Here is a 12227-nt window from a genome sequence, read left to right on the forward strand (position 1 = left end):
TGCAAATTAAAAATGGGAAGATTAGAGAACTTGAGTATTTTCCCCAAACTACAAAATTAGTAGGATAGAGCTGGCATTGGAACCTAACTCCAAACTCATGGTTTCGTTTGTTTTTTCTAACTATCACATCACTTCTAAATTGACCTTGATAAACCTTTATGGTGAAAACCAAAGAGCATTAAAGTAAAATGATGACTTTGATTTGAAAGAGCTGTGGTTTCTCTGGACTTGGGTTTATTTTTATTTTTTTGATCTATAATTTTCTCTTAAAAGCCATAATCTCTATCCAGAGAAGAAACTTGAAAGTATCAAATATCTGACACTATTTGGAGACACATATGGTGAGAAAGCAAGAGTATTTCCATGTGGTCTCCACTGCCTTCCATGCTAAGAGCAAATTTAAATATTTGCTGCAGCTTCTATTAAGGGCTGTGTAATTATGCTTCTTAAAGGAAAGGGGAAAAATGCATTCTCTAGATAAACTAGAAGAAAATTAAAATGCAGTGTATAGTCAAGTTCTTAATTATACGATAGCACCTATCATTGATATAGAATTTCCAGAAAATTCTGAGAAATATGTTGGTCAAGTAATTTCTCTTTTACCATTAATGCCCTCGAAATAACACTAACTTGTCAAGGGCATTTCATTTGCTCGGGAGTTGATTGATGTCCCCAGGCTTGGAAAATAGATCGGGCTACTGACGTATTCTTATTAATTTATATTTTCTTAACAGCCACAAAAAGCTGCCAATTTCATAGAACTAACAAGTTTTCTTGGGAATGATAGATGTTAAAATCATTGGAAAATCGAACCCTTCCTGTGAATCAGCTCTTTCCTATTTTCTACACTGTATTGAAAGAAGGAAAATGTGTCATGTAAACATACATTTTATACTCTTCACAAAGTAGTGCATTTCATGGCTTGGTGTCATCCCAATTCTGGCTTTCAAAAAGTTTATAGAAATTTGTATTTCAGAATAAATTTTTGCAATTCATTTTACAGTGATCTCTATAAATAAACGAGATATGTAACATTAGAGAGGCAGCAAATGACTGAACAAAAATCTTAAATATGATTTTTGAATAGGAAAATTCTTTTAATCAAATTTTATTTTCAGAAAAAAATACAAGTATGTTCAATAAGAAAAATTACAGAATTTGAAAGTTTTTTTTTGTTTTTACCCCCAAGCTATATTCTCCATGAAAATAAACATTGCCCCAGGTTCACAAACACAAAAACAACAGAAAGAAAACTAAGGAGTGAGCCTGTGGATAAATTGTTTGCCCATGTCTGATTTTGTTTGGTTTTCAGGGACATCTTTTTTGAAAGGACAAAGGAAAAAGGGAGACAACAAAACAAAACAAAACATTCCAATAGTGCATGTACTTTAGAAACATGCTTTAGAAAGAAATAACACACTGCAGAAGGTCTAGGAAGACCTGATGAAAGTGACTCAGTTCATGAACTGGATAGAACTGAAACTGCACCATTTCCAAACAGATTGTCTCCACACACCGAGATAACAGCTTGAATAAGTAGAAGGTTGTATCTACGCAGGGGTTAGAGGTGTGAAGTGTAGTTGAGGAACCCAGAAGTCGTCCATGGCACATGAACCACACTGAGTAGCAGCCCTACCAAGATCCCCACAAGGACAGGCTGACGTGTGACATTCACCAAGGCAACTTTCTGGAAACAGTTCAGACAATTGCTTCTTTGCATTTTGAAGAGTAGACAAATGTTGGAATTGTGTTTTCTTTTTTTAGAGTAGGGACTGATTCCTCTCTGCTTCCTCAAGGTGTTGTGTTCTCTTGACGCAACATGAGTTAATGGTAGCAGACACACATCATAGTGTCTCCAGGTCTCCTTTCTTCTCCGGAAAAAGAATTTGATATATTTTTTGAGAGCTTCATATTGAATCTAAGGAGAGGAAATGAAATATTTAAGCATTTTTGACTTAAGATACTCTACATATCCAGTTGTAAATTGGATAGTTCAAAGACACCTTGGAAATGGTCTTATACTATGACTTGGCATTGAGTTGCACTGTAACACTTGAGAGAGGAAAAATATTAAATGTATGAATGAATGACTCCTAATGTGTACACTTTCTTATTTACATCTTTCCTCCAGTACTAAACTTTGATGATATGTTTTATTCAAACTGGGTCTTAAGGGCTCTTCAAAGGCTTGTAGGGATTTAGAGTTGCTCTGATTATGCCCTAATAGAGGTCCAGATCTTGGTAATGCTTTTATCCCTTTCTTCCTGTACTAGGACACCCAGCTTCTTTGCAGCCCTCTGACAACCTTTATCTACTTTCCACTAGATATCATTGCCATGTGAGAATATGTCTTCTCTTACCTACTGTATTTTGGTAGAAGAACTGTAGTGTAAATTATGTTTGGGTCCCTCCCAGTGTGGATATAATTGACATTCAATAATTATTAACAGAAAGACTCAGATAATGAATAATATCAGTGACATCATCAGTGAAGACACAGGTATAAACCATTAATTTTGAGATATCTCATCATGTTATTAATTTTCATGTTTACTGAGAAAAATTTAAAGTTGATAGTGGAATTCTTGGAAGAGTTTAGTTCTGGTGACTTTTTAAAATGGAAATTTTATAAGTGCCAATAAATAGTCTTTACATTATTTGCTGTGTTCTACAATTTCTTTATGATAATAAAATATTGTTCAGATATTAAAAAAAAAAAAAAACTGGCTAAACTAACCTGGGTGGTGTCCAAACCATCTGTTTAGGTACAAAAAATACTTGTAGGGAATAAATATGTCTATAATGAGCTTGCAACTTTTGGATTTGAAGCCTTAAGTGCAGAACTCAATAATAGTTCTCAGATGGCAGCCCTCAGAGATATCTACCGAGGAAGAAAACAGGAAAGTTACCATTGCTAATCAGATGCATTTGCCAAGAAAACTAAAACATTGAAATGTAGGTCACAGATGGAATTCCATTATTTCATGGCCGTAGAATCCTAACCACCAATCCGAAAGCCATACATGGTAGGTTTCTGATAAGACCAAGAACCCCCAGCCTTCTCCATCAGGTTTAACACACCCTCCAGTGTGGCTTCGCTCCTTTCAAGGGTGGGTAGGACAACCTTTATCTACTTTCCACTAGATATCGTTGCCATGTGAGAATATGTCTTTATTCAAACAGATTTACATCTTCCGCTATAAACCAGGTGTTATGTAAGGTGATGGTGATATAGCTGAGAACAAGACAAACTTGATTACCCCATTCATGGAGATTTTTGTAGAATGACCATATGGCCTTTAAAATCAAACTCTTAGATGTGAATCTAAGAGCTTCTATATAAGAGTGAAGCAAATGCATAGTTTCTCTGAGAAATCAATAAAATGCTCTATCCTCTTTTAAATAAATGCAAAAATTTTCAGAAAGTTTCCAAGTGCCTTGTTTTTTTTTTTTTTTTTCATGAAAATAAACCCAAAATTCAGAACTTTCCAGTTACAAACAGATGGAATATATTCCAAAATGTGTTTAAAACCTCACTACTCAAATAAAAACTCAGAAAAGAAACAATGCTATGGGATCAAATGGCAAAGCATGTTTTTTCTTCCAGATTCCAAGTTCATGATTCTCATAAAAATCTTGTTTGCAAAGGCAACCAAGCAAACAACAGTGGCCCAGATTTACTATTTTCACTAACAAGAATCAGAGAAGGAAATCATCCTATTTGGGCTATGGATGCCCATGGTTATCAAATTGGTGTCAGGCAATTTTTCAAACCAGCTTCTATGTTCTTTGAAGTATTTCTTCAATAGTAATTCATCGCTTATTTACTGATCACCTACTGTGTGCACACGGAGTCAGATCTATGTGCTGGGAGATATGAGAGAATGAGCTAGCTATGGTTCCTGCCTGCATGGAGCTTCCAGGCAAGGGGAGCAAAGAGGATAAGCAACCAATAAATAGGATTATAAGTTAAAAATGTAAAGTGTTTACAGGAATAAAACAGATGATTGGAGAGTCAGAAGTGGGGAATGGAACGAGTTGAATGGGGTTTTCAGGGTAAAACTCTCTGAAGATGTCATTTAGGCAGAGATTGGAAATGTGAGAAAAAGACAGTCATGCAAATGTGTGGAGATGGTGATGGTGGGGAGCAATTCTTGAGAAAGTGTATGTGCAAATTCTCTAAGAGTTTAGTGTACTTGAGGATATGCAAAATGCATAAAGAATACGAGGAGTAAAAGAAAATAAACAAGATACCCAGACACGGTTCTTTCACCATGTTCAATCTGGACATTCCTAGAGCTCTGTAAGGCTTTACGCCAATGCCTGGCAGCACGAGTCTTGCAGGCAAATGTGAACTGAAACCTTAATCCACATTCTGCCATAAAGACATTAAAACTAAAAATAATTTTAAAAAATACTACGATCTCTGATATACCATGAAAGGTAAACAGTACACAAATTTGTAAATATAGTGTAATTAAATTGTTACAAAGAAAAATGTTTGCAAGGTTGAAAATTCTAGAAAGAAAAAATGATAATCTTCTAAGTAGCATTATTAGAGAACTGAGCACATTTTCTTAAACAGTCTTTCCCATTTTGTGTCTTTTAATTTAAATATTTTTCTGGCTCTTATTGGCATAGAATTGCATTAATTGTAATCCTTGGTTTATGACATCATCATTGGCTCCATTTAATTTATTTGCTTAGTTTGTTTTAGAATCTAATATTAATCTATTACTCAATCCATTACCCAGAACAAAGCATTAGGACGTTAACAGTCGTCTAATAATCTACATCTAATAATATGGCCCCATCCCATCCCCTGCCTTCACCACTCTAGGTAACTGTCTTCCCATGTTCTGTGTTGACTGTTATCTTTCTTTTCATGTAATTCTGTTACAACTGCATGCACTACTAAAATGTGATTTTTTAAAAAAATGATAGCTGTTTTTACCTTTATAAGGGTAGCATGATGAATGTAATCTTTTGGAACTTCCTTTTTGCTCCTAATATATATTGCTTAGATTCACCCACCTTATTGTTTTCACGGCTGACTATATTCCACTCTATGAATATACTAGTATTTATTCATGTACTGCACTCCCAGTTCCTGAGCCCTTTCAAGGTTTTTACTATGGTGACTAATATTTAAATGAACATTCCTGCATGTGTCTTCTGTGGTAATAATTGTGCAAATTTTTTCCTTAAGTATGTATCTAGGACTAGAATTGCTACAACCTAGGCTAATGAATGTTTAACTTTACATAAAAATGCAAACCTGTTTTCCAAAACGGATGATCCAATTTACACACAGTGTGATAGAGAAACTGTGCATTCACAATTACTCCAATATTTGGTATTGTCAGATTTTTTTTTCCTTAATTAAATGGGCATAAAAGGGGATTTTATTTTGGTCTTGATTTCCATTTCTCTGATTATTAATGACATTGGCTACAGTTATTTTCTCTTCAAAGGGAAGTCTGCTCATCTCTTTTGTCCATATTTCTGTTTTCAAAATTACTTATGCTTTCATTACTGATAACTAAGTTTTCCTTTTATATACCTGATACTAACCTTGTGTTAATGTTGTGTTTTATGAATATCTTCTCTCAGTTCACAATTTGCCTTTTTCCTACTTTAAGGCATTGTTTTGTTGAATAAAATTAATTTCAGTATAATCAACTTAATTAAACTTTAATAGGCAACACATTTTATTTCAGACCAGAAGGTCTAAATAGTATCCAACTAAATATTTGACTAAGAATTTAAAAAAAATTGTTTCTGTTAGTAAAATCAGTCATTAATTCATTTGGAGGAGTTAACTTTTATTTGTAGTGTGAAGGTAGGGATCCAATTTCATCTTTCCTTCACTTTTAAATAGGTAACAATTTTTCCAACTACGTGTGTTAAATAAATTCTCCTTTCCCAATCAGCTCAGATGTCACTTCCTTCAAATATAAATTGTTCATTAATGTGCAGGTCTCTTAAAAGACTCTGATTCCATTGGTCAAATTGTCCATCCCTGCACTTACACTACACTTTCCATTTCCACATAAATTTTAGAATTAGCTTTTTGATGTCTGCAAAAAAGAGTAAAGTGTGTTAAGATTCTGAATGATATTGCCTAGAATCTAAAGACCAGTGTGAGGAGAATTGAACTTATAACAGGATTTCTATATTTTTCTATATATTTAAGATATATTTAATTTCTTCAGCAGTTTTGTAATTTTTACAATACCAACCTTGAACATATTTTAAAAATGTATACCTAAGCATTTCATATAATGGTATTGTTCTTAAAAATTCCATTTTCCAATTGTCTTTTTCTTACATATACAATGATAATTGATTTTTGTATGCTGTTCTTATATCCTGTAATCTGGCTAATTCATTTACTAGTTTGTAGTAGGTTTTTTGTAGATTCCTCAGAGATACTTTTTTGAGTGTATAGACAACTATGTTAACTACAAACAATAGTTTTATGCTTCCTTTCTAGTAAGAATGCCTTAAATCTATTTTCTTGTCTTACTGCATTGGCTAGAAGTGAGAGTCAATGTTAAAAAGAATTGATGAGAATCAGCATTTTTGCTATCTTCTCAATCTTAGTGAAAAAGCATTTAATCTTTCACCGTTAATAATGGTAATTGAGTTTTTGTTTGTTTGTAGAAGTAATTTTTCAAGTTGAGAAAGTTCCCTTCTATTCCTAGTTTTATGACAGCTTTCATAATGAATTGGTGTTGGACTTTCTCAGATCCTTTTCCACATTTACTCAGAGGACTACATGCTTTTATTCTTTATTATGTTAATATGGTGAATTGCACTTGATTTTCAAATATTTAACCAAACTTGCATTCCTGGGATAAATTCTTCCTAGCCATGCTGTATCGTATTTGTATATGCTAGATTTTATTGGTCCATATTTTGTCAAGGTGTTTATATCTATATACATGAAAGTTACTGGTCTATAGATTTTCTTTTATAAGGTTTTTTTTTTTTTGGTTTTTGTATCAAGGAAACATGGCCTCATCAAATGAATTGGGAAGTGTTCCATCCTTCTTTATTTACTGTAAGATTCTGTGTGGGATTTGTATTGTTTCTTCCTTAAATTTTTGACAGGATTCATCAGTGAAGCCATCTTGGGGTAGATTTTTTGTTTGTTTGTTTTTTTGTGGGAAGGTGTTTAATTGCAAATTCATTTTCTTTATAAGAAATTGGTTATTTAGATATTCTCTATCTTATTTTTTTCATTTGTGATCATTTGAGTCATACAAAGAATCTATACATTTTATCAATTTATCAGATGTATTGGAATAAAGTATAAGTAATCTTACATCGTTTTAAATATGTTTGTGGGATCTGTCATGATATTCCTTCTTTTAGTTATGGATAATTTGGATATTCTATTTTTTAATTGGTCACTTTAGCTAGAGATTTATCAATGTTACTGTTTGGGGCTTTGTTTTCTTTTGAATAATCAATTTTTGGTTTTACTGATACTTTAAATTGTTTATCCATTTTCTATTTCATTGATTGCCTCTTTTTTTATTATTTCCTTCTTCTACTTTCTTAGGTTTAAATTGTTCTTCTTGTTCAAGATTCTTATGATGACCATTTAGAGCTTAAACTCAGTGTTAGTCTCTATTGACTCCTTTTCCTTTTTACTATTTTCCCGCTTCTTGGCAGGTCTAGTTATTATTTTTCTTGTACACATCGTGGATGACACATTTTAGGAATTTGGAATATACTGTCTTCCTTTCAAGGATGTTGAAGATTTTTTCTTTTTTGTATTGCAGCTAAATTTTCTTTTAATCATATTGGGCTTGGTTTTATCCTTTTTTAAGATAAACCTGTTTTGATTATATTTGGTATTTTAGGACATGGCTCTTTCTCTAGAGTATATTCCTTTTCACTAAAGAAATGGCCCTTATGGTAGTGCACTGATTGCCTGAGGTACCCAGCAAAGTCTTTCCACTCTAGTCAGGCAAGACCTCTAAAGTTTTCCATTATTTAACATTTGGTATATCCATTCAGTTCTCAGCCTTATAGCAGACAATTTATTACAGGCCTTATTGTGTCTTGCCTACATATACCCAAGCCAGTTTTGACCATGACTCCAGATGAATCTGAAGAATTCTGTCCCCACTCCTAACACCATGTGCAGCTCCTTTGATTCCTCAATCTACAAATTCCAGCCATGGCTGCACCTGAGAACTCCAGTATCTGCCTCTTCAGCTCAGTGAGATCATTACTCCCCTCAGGTTCTACCTGCTCATACTTTGGTAGGGAAAGGGCCTCAGAGGGCCTGAATGAATGTGGAGCTCAAGATGTGTTTCTCAAAGTGTTTGAAGAATCACTATTCTGATCTACGTATTGTTTAATGCTCAAAAGCAGTTCATGTAGTCTGACCAATTTTATAGTTGTTTACAAAGAGAAGATAACTCCAATACCAGTTAAATCATCTTGGACTATCCTGCTGCTCTTGGCCTTTTATTCTTCCATATGAAATTTGGATTTCAACAGGTATCATAAAAATTAATTTTGGGATTTTGATTGGAATTGCACTGAATCTATCAATTGATTTGGAAACAATGACATCTTCATAATATTAAGTCTGGTTTGTCACTCTATTATTTAGATTTCTTTCAATAGCCCTTATTTTTTTTATCTCTCTTTTTGAAAATGTTTAATATACTTGCATTGCTATTATATCATGTACACGTAAGGAGAACAGAGCCTCACATGGTTTAAAGATACTTGGATCAACCCAAATGTTCCCCAAATAGTTATCCAAATTCTACTTGAATACTGTCAGAAACAGACAACTTACTACAGTTAACTTCATTGTTAGACAGCTAATCTTATTATGGAGTTTTTTCTTATGATGGACCAAAATTCTTCTTCATGCAATTCTATAATTGTGTCAATTTTACTCTAACATTATTACTGAGTATTCTGTCATTTACAACTCACTTTACATTCTTTTTAACTGTGGCTCAATAGATCTTCATTAAAAATTCTGAAAAGAAAGCAGAATTGGTATTATTTCCCCATTTATGGATGGAGAACCTGGAAATCAGAGAGTTAAAAAAAACCTTCCAGTTCTCACAGTTACTGAACTAGCTCTTTGGCCTCTAATCTGGTGTTATTTCTATCAACACCAAGTTTAGATTATTTTAATCTATTCTACACAGCAAGAGTCAGGTTACAAGAAGGTAAGAAGCTGACATTAAATATGGAGTCCTCTAAAAAATATTTACAGTTTATAAGTATTGTGCTGGTTTGAATATATTATGTCCCCCAGGAAAAGCCATATTCTTTGATGCAATCTTATGGGGCAGACATATTAGTGGGGATTAAGTTGGAACATTTGGATTAGGTTGTTTGCATGGAAATGCACCCCACCCAACTGTAGGTGATAACTCTGATGAGATATTTCCATGGAGGTGTGGCCCCACCCATTCAGGGTGGGCCTTGATCAGTGGAGCTATATAAATGAGCTGAGGGGCAGAGGGAACTCAGTGCAGATGTGAGTGATGTTTTGAAGAGGAGCTAAAGCCAAGAGGGACACTTTGAAGAAAGCACAGGAGCTGCAGATGAGAGACAGTTTGAAGATGGCCTTTGAAAGCAGGCCTTTGCTCCAGAGAAGGTGAGAGAGGACAAATATCCCAAGTGCAACTAAGAGTGACATTTTTGAGGAACTGCAGCCTAGAGAGGAACGTCCTGGGAGAAAGACATTTTGAAACCAGAACTTTGGAGCAGATGCCAGCCATGTGCCTTCCAGCTAACAGAGGTTTTCCGGACACCATTGGCCATCCTCCAGCGAAGGTACCCGATTGCTGATGTGTTACCTTGGACACTTTATGGCCTTAAGACTGTAACTGTGTAACCAAATAAACCCCCTTTTATAAAAGCCAATCCATCTCTGGTGTTTTGCATTCCAGCAGCATTAGCAAACTAGAACAAGTATCTTTAAACCCTTGGACATAATCAGACTTCATCCAATGGTCTTTTAATACAGTACCACAGTTCTTCAAAATAACTGGTGATCTACTTTCCTAAACAGTGTGAAAGACATTCATTTTTCTAAACATAACCTGTTCTGTAAATTCCCAATGACTTCCAATGCAATCAGTAATCTGCAGCACCTTTAAGTTACTTGACCTGCTCTTAGATGGATTTTAAATCTGTGAGAACAGATTGAAAACATAACTGAAGCAGGGAAGGGCATTAACATTCATGTATGTTCAAGAGTTTTTATTCATTAAACTCGTCTCAACCTCTAAACCAACTGTGTGACAGGTAGTTGTATTCTCTTTCCTTTACAGATGATGATCATGTGGCTAAGATCCAATTTTTAAAACTGGTAGTCTATGATGCAATACCTGGACACTGACACCATATCTGGGTTCACATCATATTTGGTGTCTCTAATGCATGGTAATTTAAATTGCAGTAGAACAGAAGTTTAAACAACCTCAGTGATCTGGGTTTCCACATACTGAAGTAGAGTTAGCTAGAATATGGAGGATTATTTTATATATACACACACATTATAGGCATTTATATGTTTATGTATAAATAAAAGCCTCAAGGGTTGTTTTAGTTTTTTGGTGGCTAAAACAAATAACCATACAATGCATTGGCTTAACAACAGGAATTCACTGGCTCCTGGTTTCAGAAGCTAGGAGCTTGCTTCCTCCCAGGGTTATATCTGGCTGACTGGCAATCATTGGGGTTCCTTAGCTTTTTCATCAGTTGGTGGTGTATGTGGTGGCATCTTGTCCTTTCTCCTCTGGATTCTGTTAACTTCTAGCTTCTTGTTTCTCTGGTGGCTTCTCTTCCTGTGTTTGATTTCTTTCACTTATAAGGACTTCAGCCCCATTGGATTAAGGTTTGCCTTCATTCAGCTGGAGCACACCTTAACTAACCACATCTTCAAAGGTCCTATTTACAAATGGGATCACACCCACAGGACCAGGGATTGAGACCTGAATCTGCCTTTTCTGGGGGACATGCTTCAATCCCAACAAGTGTCAATCAGCAATAGGTTTGAGACCATCCCTGTTACTGACGGCTGTTGTAACCTTGGAAAAATGACTTACTATCTAAAGCTTCATTTTGCCATTTTGTAAAATGAGGAGTAAAAACACTCCTTACCTCATGAAGTTGTTAAGGTTTCAATTATAACATGTAACATTTCTAGCAAAGTTCCTGACACATTGTAAGTAGCTAAATGCTAGCTACTTCTACTATTTTTTCATTCTTCTTGCTCTGTCAGCTCATTGTCGAATATGGTGCTGAAAAGAGAACAGAATCTGGTAGAAGCTTCTTTCATTATTAAATATTGTTACTCATTAAATATTTCTTCATAAAACCTCTCAGGTGCATTGTGGCATGCAAATTTGAGAAAATATAAATCTGTGTGGAGGATGGATCGTAGAGGGCCAAATGAGGTTGCAGAAAGACCAGCTATTACTATGAAACAGTAATCTAAGTAAGATATGATGGTGCCTTGAACTAAGGTGGTAGAAGTAAAGAAAGGGAGAATTGGAAGGAGGGATTAGGAATATATATTTTTTTAAATAATTAGGCCTTGCTGATACATTGGCTATGGGGGAAAAGGAATTGGTTTCTTTTTGGGTTTGGGCTTGGAAAACTGGATGTGTGTGCTATTTACTGAGAAATATTGGGAGAGGAAGAGCTATGGATTAGGGGAGAGGTAGGACCAAGTGTTATAGTTTTTGTTGTTGTTGTTGTTTGGGAGGGTGGGGGCTGGATAAAATGGGAAAAGCCTCTGGAACATCCTAGTAAAGATGAAAGTTAGTTCACTCAACCTCTGAAGCAAGTCTTTGACAGAAAAATTTTCTCTCTCTTTTACAGAATGTTTAGTGAGGCTTGGAGAGGTTGTATGACTTTTCCATGGCCATGAAATCCAAAGGTAAATGTATAGCTGAGAGTCTAACCTAAAGTCTGACAGACTCCATGTGTAGTAGTGAGTTTTCTTATTTTTATTCAATCCTCCCTCCTCTTCAAATGTCCAAGGTGAAATATAAACACAAACATAGTTTGTTGTGATAAAAGGACTATTAGAGTTCATTGGTGATTTCTGGACATTGGGTTATTCATTTATGAAATACATAGTTGGAAGTTGTATTGACCCTCCTGAAGAATAATTTCACAAATAACACACATAGGTGTATTGAGACTGCCTCATATTTGCACTGATT

At 34.8% G+C, this 12227-nt stretch overlaps 1 long non-coding RNA gene across 1 annotated transcript in view; it reads right to left on the reverse strand.

The window, feature by feature from the left end:
• Positions 1 to 1118: 1118 nt before the first annotated feature.
• LOC119516694 overlaps positions 1119 to 12227 on the reverse strand; it is a 195392-nt gene continuing 184283 nt past the window's right edge. Inside the window, exon 4 of the long non-coding RNA XR_005213350.1 lies at positions 1119 to 1918. This is a non-coding gene — a long non-coding RNA (uncharacterized LOC119516694). The remainder of the gene's footprint in view (positions 1919 to 12227) is intronic.

This window comes from Choloepus didactylus, chromosome 20 (genome assembly GCF_015220235.1).
Source record: "Choloepus didactylus isolate mChoDid1 chromosome 20, mChoDid1.pri, whole genome shotgun sequence".
NCBI classification, from domain to species: Eukaryota; Metazoa; Chordata; class Mammalia; order Pilosa; family Megalonychidae; genus Choloepus; species Choloepus didactylus.